Consider the following 14,048-nt stretch of genomic DNA (forward strand, 5'->3'; position numbering starts at 1 on the left):
GCCAAAAGCCTTCTTCATAACCCTGTCTACCTGTGACGCCGCCTGTGACGTCTACCTGCGACTTACAGTGAATTATGTACCTGAACTCCCAGATCAATTTGTTCCTCCGCACTCCTCAGTGCCCTACAATTTACTGTGTATGTCCAACCTTGATTTGTCCTTCCAAAACGCAACACTTCACACTTGTCTGCATAAATTCCATCTGCCATTTTCCGGCCCTTTTTTCGAGTTGGTCAAGATCCCTCTGCAAGCTTTGAAAGCCTTCCTCGCTGCCATAACGCCTCCAATCCTTAATCAGCCATTGGCTGTCCAAGTACTTGTATATGCGGTCTCAGAGCATCTTCCAATAATAATGTCAGACTCACCGGCCTGTAATTACCTGGTCTACTTTTGGAGCTTTTTTTTTAAACAATGCAACAACATGAGCTAACCTCCAATCCTCTGGCATCACACCGGTGGCTAAGGACATTTTAAATATTTGTGCTAGGGCCCCTGCAATTTCTACACTAGTCTCTCTCAAGATCCGAGGAAATATCATGTGAGGCCCGGGGGATTTATTTACCTTTATTCGCTGAAAGGCAGCAATCACCTCCTCCTCTTTAATCTCTATATGTTCTATGACACAACTGCTTGTTTCCCTTCCTTCCATATTCGTTATGCCAGTTTTCTGAGTAAATACTGATGCAAAAAAGTGTTTAAGATCCTCCCCAACTCGTAGACTCTACACATAAACGATCGCCCTCATTTTCTAGGGGACCAATTTTGTCACTTACTATCCTTTTACTCTTAATATACTTGTAGAAACCCTTCGGCTTTGCTTCACATTATCTTGCCAAAGCAACCTCATGTCTTCTTTTTGCCTTCCTGATTTCCTTCTTTAGTATTTTCTTACATTTTCTATATTCTTCAAGTACCTCTTTTGTTCCTTGTTGCCTATACCTGCTATACACCTCTCTCTCTTTCTTAATCAGATCGCCAATATCCCTTGAAGATCAAAGCTCCCTATGCCTGTTAACTTTGCCTTTAATCCTAGCAGGAACATGCAATCTCTGCACTCTCAAAATCCTGCTTTTGAAGACCTTCCACTTTCTGAACACATCCTTGTCAGAAAACAACTCTTCCAAATCCACTTTACCTAGATCCTTTCTCATTGCTCAAAATTTGCCCTTCTCCAATTTAGACCCTCAACTCGAGGATCAGACCTATCCTTATCTATCATTAACTTGAAACTAATAATATTATGTTCACTGGCCCCAAAATGTTCGCCTAAACATACTTCTGTCACCTGGCCTGTCTGGTTACATATTAGCAGATCAAGTATTGCATCCTCTCTCTCGTATGTACCTCTAAATATTGATTTAGAAAACTTTTTTAACACATTTGACAAACTTCACGCTATCTAACCCTTTCACAGTGTGGATGTCCCTGTCAATATATGGAAATCTGAAATCCCCTAATATTACAACTTTCTGTTTCTTACATCAGTCTGCTATCGCTCTGCAGATTTGCTCCTCCAAATCTCTCTGACTATTGGTCGGTCTATAATACAACCCTATCAGTGTGGTCACACCTTTTCCGTTCCTGAACTCCACCCACATGACCTCTGTAGACAAGCCCTCGGGGCTGTCCTGTCTACGCACAGTTGTGATATTTTCCTTGACTAGTAATGCCAATCCTCCCCATTTCATCTCCCCCCGCCCCCGTCACGTCTGAAACAATGGAACCGCGGAACATCCAGCTGTTAGTCCTGCCCCTCCAGCAACCAAGTCACACTAATAGCAATAATGCCGTAATCCCAGTTGTCAATCCACGCCCTACGCTCATCTGCCTTATCTGCAATACTCCTTGCATTAAAACAGATGAACCTGATAACTTTTCTATCACGTAGAAACCTTCCATTACTGTCCATACATGCAGTCCTCACATGACCTTTATCATCCTCCACCTCACTATCTGTTCTAACACACTGGATTCCCATCCCTTGCAAATCTAGTTTAATCCCTCCCGAGAAGCACTAGCAAACCTACCCAAAAGGATGCTAGTCCCCCTCTATTTCAGGTGCAAAGCGTCCCGTTGGAACAGGTCACACCTTCCGTGGAACAAAGCCCAATTATCCAAAAACATGAAGCCCTCCCTCCTGCACCATCTCCTTAGCCACGTATTTTGCTGCATTCTCTTCCTATTTCTAGCCCCATTAGCAAGTGGCACGGGTAGCAATCCTGAGATTGCAAGCCTGGCGGTCCTGTCCTTCAACTTTGCACCAAACTCCCTATACTGTCTTTGCAGGACCTCCTCCTTCTTCCTATCCACATAATTGAACCTACATGGACCACGACATCTGGCTGCTCAACCTCCCTCCTAAGAATACCGAGAACTTAATCAGAGATATCGCGGACCCTGGCATCGGGGGGCGGGGGGGGGGGGGTGGGGTGTGGCAATAGAACATTCGGGAGTCTCGATTTTTCCCACAGAACGTCTTATCTGTCCCCCTAACTATCTAATCCCCTATCACTACTTTTCTGCTCTTCTCCCGCTCTGAGATGAGGGTCCAGTCTCTGTGCCAGAGACGTGACCACTACAACTTGTCCCTGGTAGGTCGTTCCCACCAATAGCATCCAAAACGTTTTTCTTATTATAGATAGGAACGGCAGAGAGGTGCTCTGCTCATTCTGTCTATTCCCCTTCCCTCTTCTGACAGTCACCCTGCTTCCTACCGCCTGATTTTAGGGATGACTATCTCCCTGAAACTCCTGTCTATTTCTACCTCTGCCTCAGGAATAATCCGAAGTTCATCCTGCTCCAGCTCCAGTTTCCTAACTCGGTTTGTCAGGAGCCGCAGCTGAATGCACGTTTTATAGGTGTGGACATCAGGGACAAATGTGTTGTCCCTGACTTCCCACATACTGCATACGAAGCACTCGACTGCCCTAACTGCTGCCTCCATTACCTACTCCTAATTTAATTAAATTAATTAAAGGAACTTACCCGGCCTTACCTCACTTGGAGCAGGCTCACCGAAGCATTTCGAGCCAAAGCCTGAAAGCTCCACTCCTACCCTGAACCACTCACACACTGGCCGCTCCTCTTCTTTTACCCTGCATTACCTATTTCCTCCTCCACCTCACTCTCTGCCCTAACACTTTGGTTCCCCTTCCGCTGCAAATCTAGTTTAAACCCTCCGGAGCAGCACTAGCAAACCTTCCCACAAGGATGCTAGTCCCCCTCCAGTTCATGTGCAACCCATCCCGTCGGAACAGGTCCTATCTTCCCAGGAACAAAGCCTAACTGTCTATAAACATGAAGCCCTCCCTCCTGCACCATCTCCTTAGCCATGTATTTAGCTGCATTATCTTCCTTTTTCTAGCCTCACTAACATGTGGCACGGGTAGCAATCCTGAGATTGCAACCCTGGAAGTCCTGTCCTTCAACTTTGCACCTAACTCCCTATATTATCTTTGCAAGGCCTCCCCCCTTCTTCATATCCACGTTATTAGTCCCTACGTGGACCACGACATCTTGCAGATCACCCTCCCTCCTGAGAATACCGAGAACTCAGTCTGCGATGTCGCGGACCCTGGCAACGGGATTCTCGATCTCTCCCACATAACCTCTTATCGGTCCCCCTAGTTAGTGAATTCCCTATCACAGTGCTCTCCTCTTTTCCCTCCTCCGATTCTGAGCTGAGGCCAATCGTAACTTGCTATACTTTCGAAGATTGGACGTAAAGGGTATATATAATTTAATAGGAAGACCGTTAACAAAGTTGATCTGCAGCGTGACATTAAGGCCTAAGCCCATAGCCGCCTGAAAATGGCTGCACTCGTTGATAAGATGGTAAATGGGTCATCTAATTTATGGCCCTTATTAATCAAGTCATCATGTTCAAAATTTGCAAAAGTTAGTTGTGTCTCCTAAGACGCTAGGTAGACCGCATCCGAAGAACTGCATTCAGTTCTCATCTCCGTGATGAATGGGGGATGTGAAATATTTTGAGATGTGTGGAAAAGAGGTTTACAAGGATGCAGATGGGATAGAAGTCATATGCTTTCAGGAAAGATTGACCATGTGGGTTGTTTGCTCTTGGGCGGCAGTGGCTGAGGGGAAACTTGAAAGCTTTATAAGATTATAGGCGGCGTAGATAGCGTAGATGTGTATTTTTCCATCGCCAGGGCGTAATACTACAGAACATGAACTTAACGTGAGAACGTGCTAGTGGAAAGAAGACGTGAGAATGGAAAAGTGATGGAGTGGAAAGTACCAGAGAGATATTTTGTAATGACCAACGAATAAAATGTTTCGAATCAACTGAGCTTGCCTGCTGTCTCAGGGCTGGATGTTTTTGCTCCGCACCACAGCCACCCCCTGTTCACCTTCACGGTACCCGCCCCATATCGCTCCCGCTGCACTCCATCCTCGTTATTCCCAACATCCATGTCTCCCACCAGGTTTATAAACGCGCTCACCACTCCGCGTTGACAAAAATAGTACTGTGGAAAAGTCTTAGGCACATAGATATAGCTCGGATGACTGTAATTTGAACAACACTGTGCTGCCAAGTTGGTCATGGAGTCGATTAAGGCACAGTTAGGTAGGTGTACGAATGTCCGATAATGGAGGGATATGACCATTATGTAGCCTGAAGAGATTGGTTCAGGTAAATTTTTAATTATTATGTTAATTAATTCGGTAGACCAAAGGGCCGGTTCATTTGCTGTATTTGTTTACGTTCCATGTTCTAAAGTTAAGGGAATACAAGCACGTATGAAATGATGACAGAAGTAGCATCGTTGTAAATATGATCGTTGATGATGCATACAAGTTTGGTGATGAAATTTCTTTACACCCCTGCTTTGCCTCAATATGTGTTGCCTCGTACCTCAGAGATCTCAGTCTCTGCAGTTTAAGATTTAAAAAAAAAACGTGCAGATTCATCGAAAGGGACGCAACACACAGAAGACATTTTTGGCCTCAATATGGTTTATCGTGAAATACCATCCACCCACTATGCCATTAATACATGACATCTGCATCCAGTAATAGCAGTCACCCTCGTGCTTGTCGATTCATCACATTTTACTTCTCAGCAGATGCGAAGAGACACTCTCTGAATGAACATGAGGATGAAAATGCAATATGGCTAATGTATCATCTGTCTACTTCCTTTGAAAATACATCGAACGTATGAAGAGTTTGTTCAAGTCTAAGTCGTTTTACTTAAAACTAAAGCGACAATCATTTTCCTGTGAGAGTTAGTCGGTCTTCATTATTTGTGGTCGGAAAAGAATGCTCCGAATTTTGGATCGAAAAAATGCACCACGATGAGGAGCCACAAATCCAGATACCGAATCTCCACTGAAATATCGACCATCCCTCACATTCCCCCAGATAATGCTGTATTCCCTGAGCCCATTCACTTTATCAATTTTATACTCCGGATTTCAGTGCATGCAATCTCTTGTGCTTCCAACTAAATTGAAATTTCAAATTCAGGTCGACCGAGTGCCAACGCCAGCAAAACCTATTTAGAATAAAATGAGTATGTACATAATGAAACAGGGTTATGATTTTTTTTTCATATGCAGTATATTAATAATAGAGATTTGGTAAAAAAAATAATATTTTTATCACATCCTTAGCAGAGTTTTCATTTTGGTCTGTCCAAAAGGAATATCTGCCTCAGGTCAATTAAGGTCGAGATTGTAATCATTCTGACTGAACTGTTTCGAGACAAAATATAATTGGGTACTCTTATAAATGGTTTTGATTAAAAGAAAAAAAAAACAGCGTAAGGTCCTCCAGACCCATCTTTACGATATCACATTTCTTTGTTAACAGAAAACATGCTTAAGGTATGAAAATTTTATTTTGAAATTCGATGATTAGCAGTACTATGAGTCTTCCTGCAGGTTCCTCACAATATTTGGACGATTGATATTTTTTTTCAATGATATCCGATCTGTTTCAACCATAGATTCGCGACACATACTCAAAGTTCTAATGCAACATAGTAAGCGCATGATTCGCCAGTTAAGTATGATATGCAATAACGAAGAGAATGTAGAAACTCGTAAATTAACTTAACTGACACAGAACACTGAATTTCATGAAAGAGACTCGTATTTCACCCAGAAAGTAATATATGCTTCCTTGGATCTGGACTGCACCAAAGAAGTTGAAAAAAAATGAGCATGCCGATGAGTATGATATCTCCTAGAGACCATAAGACCATAAGACCTAGGAGCCGAATTAGACCATTCAGTCCATCGAGTCTGCTCCGCAAATTCTATCAAGCCTGATCCCGGATCCCACTCAACCACATACACATATCGTCTCGCTATATCCTTTGATGCCCTGGCATATCAGGAAACTATCATCTTCTGACTTAAATATACCCACGGGCATGGCATCCACTGCAGTCTGTGGTACAGCATTCCACAAATTCTACAGATTCACAACTCTCTGGCAAAAAAAAAAAAATCCTCCTTACTTCTGTCCTGAAAGGTCGTCACTGAATTTTATGACTGTGCTCTCTAGTTCTGGATGCCCACTTCCAAAATATCTAGTGCTTTCAACATTCGGCAGGATTTAATGAGACCCCCCCGCATTCTTCTACATTGCAGTGGGTCCAGGCCCAGAGCTACCAAGCGTTCCTGATATGTTAATTTCTTCATTCCTGGAATCATCCTTGTGCACCTCAAGATACAGAAAGTAGCAGCCAATTCAACAGTATCGTGTGGTCAGCTGCCAGATACTAAGATGGTGGGACAAGATGTATGGAGAGATCAGAAAGTTGGTCTCTGCACCGGGGCAACAGTTTAACGCTTCTTTACCTAAGCTATCGCAGCCGTCCGGAAGGCTGACGCATGAAGTACTTCACCAAAGAAGGCTTCACTATTTCCCTTTTGAAGGAAAATGGCCTATCGTTGGCGAGAATGCGATGGAGGTCTTCAAGTAGACGAAGGCAGAACTTAATGATTCAGGGAAAGTGTCGGCAAGTATAAAAGCAATAGAGGCCTATTTTAGTTACATGAACATTCACTGATATCCAAGAAATTCAGACGGCACAGAAAGCAGAGTAAAAACTGTAATACTTTCGGCCAATATGTTGAGTGGGGGGCGGGGGTGGGTAGTGTTAGTCATGATCTCAGTATAATAGATTTACAGTGGTGCTGGAAAGTTTGTGAATTCTGCAGAGTTATATCTATCTCTGCATAAATACGAAATATAACCTAAAATGTGATCTGATAGTCATGTAGGTCCTAAAATTAATTAAACAGAACATAATTAAAATAACTGCACAAAAGCATTATGCTTGTTCGTTTATTTATTAACAAAAAATGCATTTTATGCATTTGTTGGTAAAAGTATGCTTTTTTTTGCTTTAAATAACGGGTGTGACCCACTTCTACAGCATCAATTTCAACCAAACGTTTACTGTAACTGTTGATAAGTCCTCCACGTTGGCTTAGGGAACTTTAGGCTATTGCTGCTTACAAACCTGCTTCAAATATGGGGTGTTGGTGCTGTTCCTTGTATAAAGTGCTTTCTTCAGGTCCTTCCACAACATTTCTATAGGATTAAGTTTCGGCCATTCCAAAACACGATTTTTTTTCTTTTTAAACTATTCTGTTGTTCATTTACACGTGTCCTTCGCATTAATGTCTTGTTGCAATATCCAGCTTCTATTAGGCTTCTGGTGATGGACTGCACCCTGAAATTCTCCTGTAAAATGTCTTGACACAATTTTGAATTCACTGTTCCCTCAACGATTGCAAGCCGTCCAAGCCCTGAGGAGACAACGGAGCCCCAAACCACGAAGCTTCTCCACCGTGTTTCATTTTGGAATGATGTTTTGGCATTAGCGTGCAATGCCTTTTTCCCTCCAAACATAGCGATCTGCATATCTGTAAAAACTGCAATATCTGTTCAACTTCTGTCTCATCTTTCCACAGAAGATAATCCCAGAATCGTTATAGAACACCCAGATGGTCTTTTGCAGACTTGACAAGTGCAGCAACACTATTTTCGGAGGGGTGGGGCAGTGGTTTCCTCCACGGTATTGTTTCATTCTTCAAAGAACAGCATTTGGCTTCAGTTTTTTTGTTATAGTGGACACATGAACAGAGACCGTAGCATGTAGATATTTTTGCAGGTCTTTTTTCTGTTAACCTTGGTTTCCTTTTCACCTCCATTAGCACTGCATGTTTTTTTCTCTTTGCGTGATCTTTCGAAGATTTCCACTCCTAGGGAGACTAATAACAGTTATGAGTTTCCTCCATTTGTAATATTATTTTCTTAGGGTGGGCTGGTGAATACTCATGTCTTTCCAAATGCTTCTATAGTTTTTTTTTTTTCCTAGCTTCGTGCATTTCTACAATTCTTCCCTAGGGTCCTCTAACAGTTGTTTCGATCGAGGCATGGTGCGCATAAACAGATTTTTCTTGAGAAGTACCGGCTCTGTTAGTAACCAGATTCTGTGTGTCTTTTTCAAAGGACAGGGCACCTCTACAACCCTCACATCCAATATCATCTCATTGGTTGGACCACCTAAATCCAGATTGCTTTGGCAGAAGGTATTACCCTAAAGGTACACATATTTCCTAACAAATACATGCAATAGTAAAGTTGATATGGCCAGACGAAACTACCTAAGAACAGAGGAGCGTCGTTTCTTCCGCCAGAAAGTGTTGAATCTGTTGAATTATTTGCCACGAGCAGTTAAGGAGTCTATTTTTTTCTGTATATGTAAGGCAGAGATTAATAGGTTTTTGATTGGTCAGGACATGAAGGGACACGGGTAGAGGCAGGAGATTGGGGCGGAGAGGAAAATTGAATCAGGCATATGAAATGGCGGAGGAGGTCGATGGTCAAGTGAACCAATTCTGCTCCTATTTCTTATGATTTTATGGCTTTGTGACCATAAGGTGATTCTCTATCACATGTGACCTTATCTTGACACCAAGTGTAGGCTGTCGGACCACACATCGAATCCGGAATGGAAATCGTAATTAAATTGTTTGACCAGCGGGTAGTCGCGCTTGTGTAGGTTGGTTCGACGAAGCTGTCCCCCAGTTTACGACTGGTCTCGACAATATAGTGGAGGCCGCATCGAGAACAGCTGGCACAGCAGAAGACACCAGTAGATTGACACTTATGGGATGCTGCCACTGAAGAGATGGATGCCTGTGTGAAACCGTGGACTAAGACTGAATAAAAAAATAGGCAAGCGATTCTGTGATCTGTTCAGGGATTGGTGAATGCAATGCCCCTATTAACTGTGTCATCTGCAAACCAGAAGTTTAGAAGGCGGTAGATTAAAGCCTCGTGTATAAAAAAACCCTGATCTACAAAAGCCATCAACCACTGAATAATAGCATTAAACTGGTGTCAGAAGGTTTCTATTGTGGTACGAATCTGCAAACTATGTGTAGATTAGGTAAGCAAAATATAAGCGCTCAATTTTGAAATGGTAGAAAGGAATTGCAATGTAAATCCATCGTTATTATACCATGGAGTGCCGAATCGTGCCCATTTCCTCAATTCCACTGTATTTAAATATGATATTTTTCCCATATACAAAAGCAGAAGCCGCTAAATATCTGGAAAGAAAACACGTGAAATCCATTGAGAAATATTGTTCGCTTTTGAAGGATCTGAAAAACAACGACTGATATGAAATAGTTCAAACTTTCTATGTTTAAGTGTATCATTTATCCATACTCAGGATGATGTTATAAGATATTTGCGCTGGATAAGCTTTGCAATATTTCACATGTATTGATACCTCTTACCTTGAACCAGACAACGTAACGCTCCATATTATAAAAAATGGTGGTGAACGAGTGTGGTAAAGAAGATATCAACAATCAATATTTTCATGGTGTGCTGTCATCTGCTACTTCACTGACTGATAGTAGTGTTGGTAACCGCCAGTGTTGTTGATGCATTCAGAGTTTTCAGTGTATGATTCTACAAACTTGTTGCAACTTTGGAGAAAAAAAAAACCATCAAAATGCTATCGTGCCTGGATTGACGACACGAACAAAAGTCCTTAATGTATTTTGCCTCTACCGCACCACAATCCCACACACCCCCTTCCACCCCCTCTTTTCTGAATGCAAGTTCTATGTACCCAAAATCCCTTATTTACAAAAAAAAACCTCTGATCTCCTCCTTCATAAACAAGTCCAATCACCTCCAAATATACCCCCTTTTAATAGCCACCCTGGGAAAACGGCATTGGCAGTAAACACTATCTTTGCTTCTTACCATTCAGACGCCTCCATCACCTGTCAACCTCCAAAAAGGAAAGCCACGGATGTGGTCTCTAAGTCAATCGGTATCACTGTAAATTTCCTCTGTCACCCCTCTAAAGTGTCCTTCCTATTTTGACGCAACCAGAACTGAACACAACACATGTGCCTTCTAACTGTGGAACTTGTGTGTCTGCAGCAATGCCTCGCGGATGCTGAGCTCAGGCCTGCCCTAATGAAAACAAAGACAATGTATGGAACGTTTCTTAACATCGTGTAAAATTGCGCGAGCACTTTCAGCTGTGGAGCCCAGCCACTTCGGTTCCCACACGCTGCTAAGAGTCAAAACATTAACGGTTTATTCCGGCTTTTCATTCTCATTCAACCTTCCAAACGACGTCAATTCATATTTTTCTGGATTGAACTTTATTTGCCACCTCATCTTTACATCCTATCAACGTCCAGTTGTAAACTACGACAAATTTGTATACTATCGAAAAGACCTCCAAATTTAGTTGTATCGAAGAACGAGCTAGCCCACCCTTCCACTTCCTCATCCAAGACATCTCTAATATAAATATCAGAAGTGCAGGAATTTTCAATCATTTTTCCAAACAGCAAAGGCAGAATACATTCAATTTCACTTTACTTTATTCTTTATTGTCGCCAAACAATTGATACTAGAACGTACAATCATCACTGCGATATTTGAGTCTGCGCTTCCCGCACCTTGGAATACAAATCAATAGTAAATACTTAAATTTTAAGTTATAAGTCATAAATAGGAAATAGAAAATGGAAAGTAAGGTAGTGCAAAAAAACCGAGAGGCAGGTCTGGATATTTGGAGGGTACGGCCCAGATCCGGGTCAGGATCCGTTCAGCAGTCTTATCACAGTTGGAGAGAAGCTGTTCCCAAATCTGGCTGTACGAATCTTCAAGCTCCTGAGCCTTCTCCCGGAGGGAAGAGGGACGAAAAGTCTGGTGGCTGGGTGGGTCGTGTCCTTGATTATCCTGGCAGCACTGCTCCGACAGTATGCGGTGTAAAGTGCGTCCAAGATTTGAAGATTGGTTTGTGTGATGTGCTGCGCCGTGTTTACGATCTTCTGCAGCTTCTTCCCGTCTTGGACAGGACAATTTCCATACCAGGTTGTGATGCACCCTAGAAGAATTCTTTCTACAGTGCATCTGTAAAAAAATAGTGTGGGTTTTAGGGGACAGGCCAAATTTCTTTCGTTTTCTCGGGAAGTAAAGGCGCTGGTGGACTTCTTGGCAGTGAACTCTGCTTGGTTGGACCAAGTCAGGTCACCTGTGATATTGACTCCGAGGTACAGAAAGCTTTTGACCTGTTCCACTGAACATCGCACCACCGATGTAAATTGGGTCGTGCGGTCCGCTACTCCTGCTGAAGTCAACAACCAATTCCTTTGTCTTTCTGACGTTGATGGATAGGTTATTGTCTTCGCACTATGCCATCAGGTTCTTAATTTCCTCTCTGTACTCAAACTCACCATTACCCGAGATGTGGCCTACTATTGTTGTGTCATCAGCAAACTTATATATTGAATTCTATGGCAACTTGGCCACACAATCATGGGTGTACAGTGAGTACAACAGGAGACTGAGTACACAGCCTTGTGGGGATCAGCGCTCAGAGTGATTGTAGAGGAGAGCTTGCCCCCTATTTTTACAGATGCCTAGTGTCTGTGAGGATGTTGAAGATACAGCTGCAGTTCTGAGGGCTAAGGCCCAGGTTCCGGAGCTTATGAATCAGTTTATTTGGATGATGGTATTCAAGTCAGAGCAGTAGTCAATGAAAAGGAGCCTTCCGTATGCCTCCTTGCTCTCCAGGTGTTCTAAGGAGGAATGTAGGTCCAGAAAGATGGCATCTGCGGTTGACCTGTTGCTCTGGTAGGCGAATCGCTAAGTGTCGAGGTTGACCGGTAGGCTGGGGTAGATGTGTGCCATAGCTAATCGCTCGAAGTACTTCATAGCAATTGATGTCAGAGCCACAGGTCGATAGTCATTCAATCATGCCACCTTACTCCGCTTCGGCACTGGGATTACCGTTGCCTTCTTAAAACACGAGGGGATCTTAGTCTGAAGCAAGGAGCAGTTCAAGATATCAGCAAACACTCCAGCTAGCTCACTTGCACAGGCCCGGAAAATACGTCCTGGGATGCCATATGCGCCCGTCGCCATCCTTGGATTTATCTTCGGGAAGGCCTGAAATACCAAACGCTGCCATCTACAGTTAAACCAATTCTAAATGGAAGAAAATATTGATGGACATCCTTGTGGGTTACTTTTAAACATAAGTTGGTGAATTATTTACAATGAGCTGCCAGGGCAGGTGCGGTAGTGTCCGAAACTGAGATAACGTTTCCTTCCTTTGAACATATATTCAAATAATAAACGAACAGAGGGCCCTCTGTTCAAAAATTGCAATAGACAACAGACAATAGGTGCAGGACTAGGCCATTCGGCCTTGCGAGCCAGCACCACCATTCACCGTGATCATGGCTGATCATCCACAATCAGTACCCCGCTCCCGCCTTCTCCCCATGTCCCTTGACTCCACTAACTTTAAGAGCTCCATCTAACTCTTTTTTTGAAAATATTCAGAGATCTGGCGTCCACTGCCTTCTGAGGCTGAGCAGTCCACAGATCCACAACTCTCTGGCTGAAAACATTTTTCGTCAAATCCCTTCTAAATGGCCTACCCTTTATTCTCAAATTGTGGCCTCTTGTTCTGGACTCCGACATCGGGGACATGCTTCCTGCTCGTAGCATGTCCAATCCCTTAATAATCTTATATGTTTCAATCAGGTCCCCTCTCATCCTTCTAAATTCCAGTGTATCCAAGCCCAGTCTCTCCAATCTTTCAACATATGACAGTCCCGCCATCCCGGGAATTAACCTCGTGAACGTATGCTGCACTCCCTCAACAGCAGGAATGTTCTTCATCAAATTTGGAAACCAAAACTTCACATAATACTCCAGGTGTGGTCTCACCAGGGTCCTGCAGAAATGCAGGAGGACTTATTTGCTCTTATAATCAATTCCCCTTGAAGGACAAAATGCTATTAGTTGTTTTTTCACTGCATGCTGTACCTGCATGCTTACTTTCAGTGATTGATATTCAAGAACACCTAGATCTCGTTGTACTTCCCCTTTTCCTAACTTGACGCCATTCAGATAGTAATCTGCCTTCCTGTTCTTGCCACCATATTGGATAACCTCATATTTATCCATATTAACCTATATCCTCCATGCATCTGCCAAGTCAGTGAACTGTTCAAGTCACCCTGCATTCTCATAACATTCTCCTCAAATTTCACGCTGCCACCCAGCTTTATGTCATCTGCAAACTTGCTAATGTTACTTGTAATCCCTTGATCTAAATCATTAATGTGTATTGTAAATAGTTGCGGTCCCAGCACCGAGCCTTGCGGTACCCCACTAGTCACTGCCTGCCATTCTGAAAGGGACCAGTTAATCCCTACTCTTGGTTTTCTGTCTGCCAAACGATTTTCTATCCAGGTCAGTACCCTACCCCGATACCATGTGTTCCAATTTTGCCTACTAATCTCCAATGTGGGACCTTATCAAAGGCTTTCTGTAAGTCCAGGTAAACTACATATACTGGCTCTCCCTTGTCTATTTTCATAGTTACATCCTCAAAAATTTCCCGACGGTTGGTGAAGCGTGATGTTCCCTTCATAAATCCATGCTGGCTCGGACCGATCCTGTAACTGCTATCCAAAGGTGCAGCCTGTTCATCTTTGATAATTGAC

This window comes from Mobula hypostoma, chromosome 14 (genome assembly GCF_963921235.1).
Source record: "Mobula hypostoma chromosome 14, sMobHyp1.1, whole genome shotgun sequence".
NCBI classification, from domain to species: Eukaryota; Metazoa; Chordata; class Chondrichthyes; order Myliobatiformes; family Myliobatidae; genus Mobula; species Mobula hypostoma.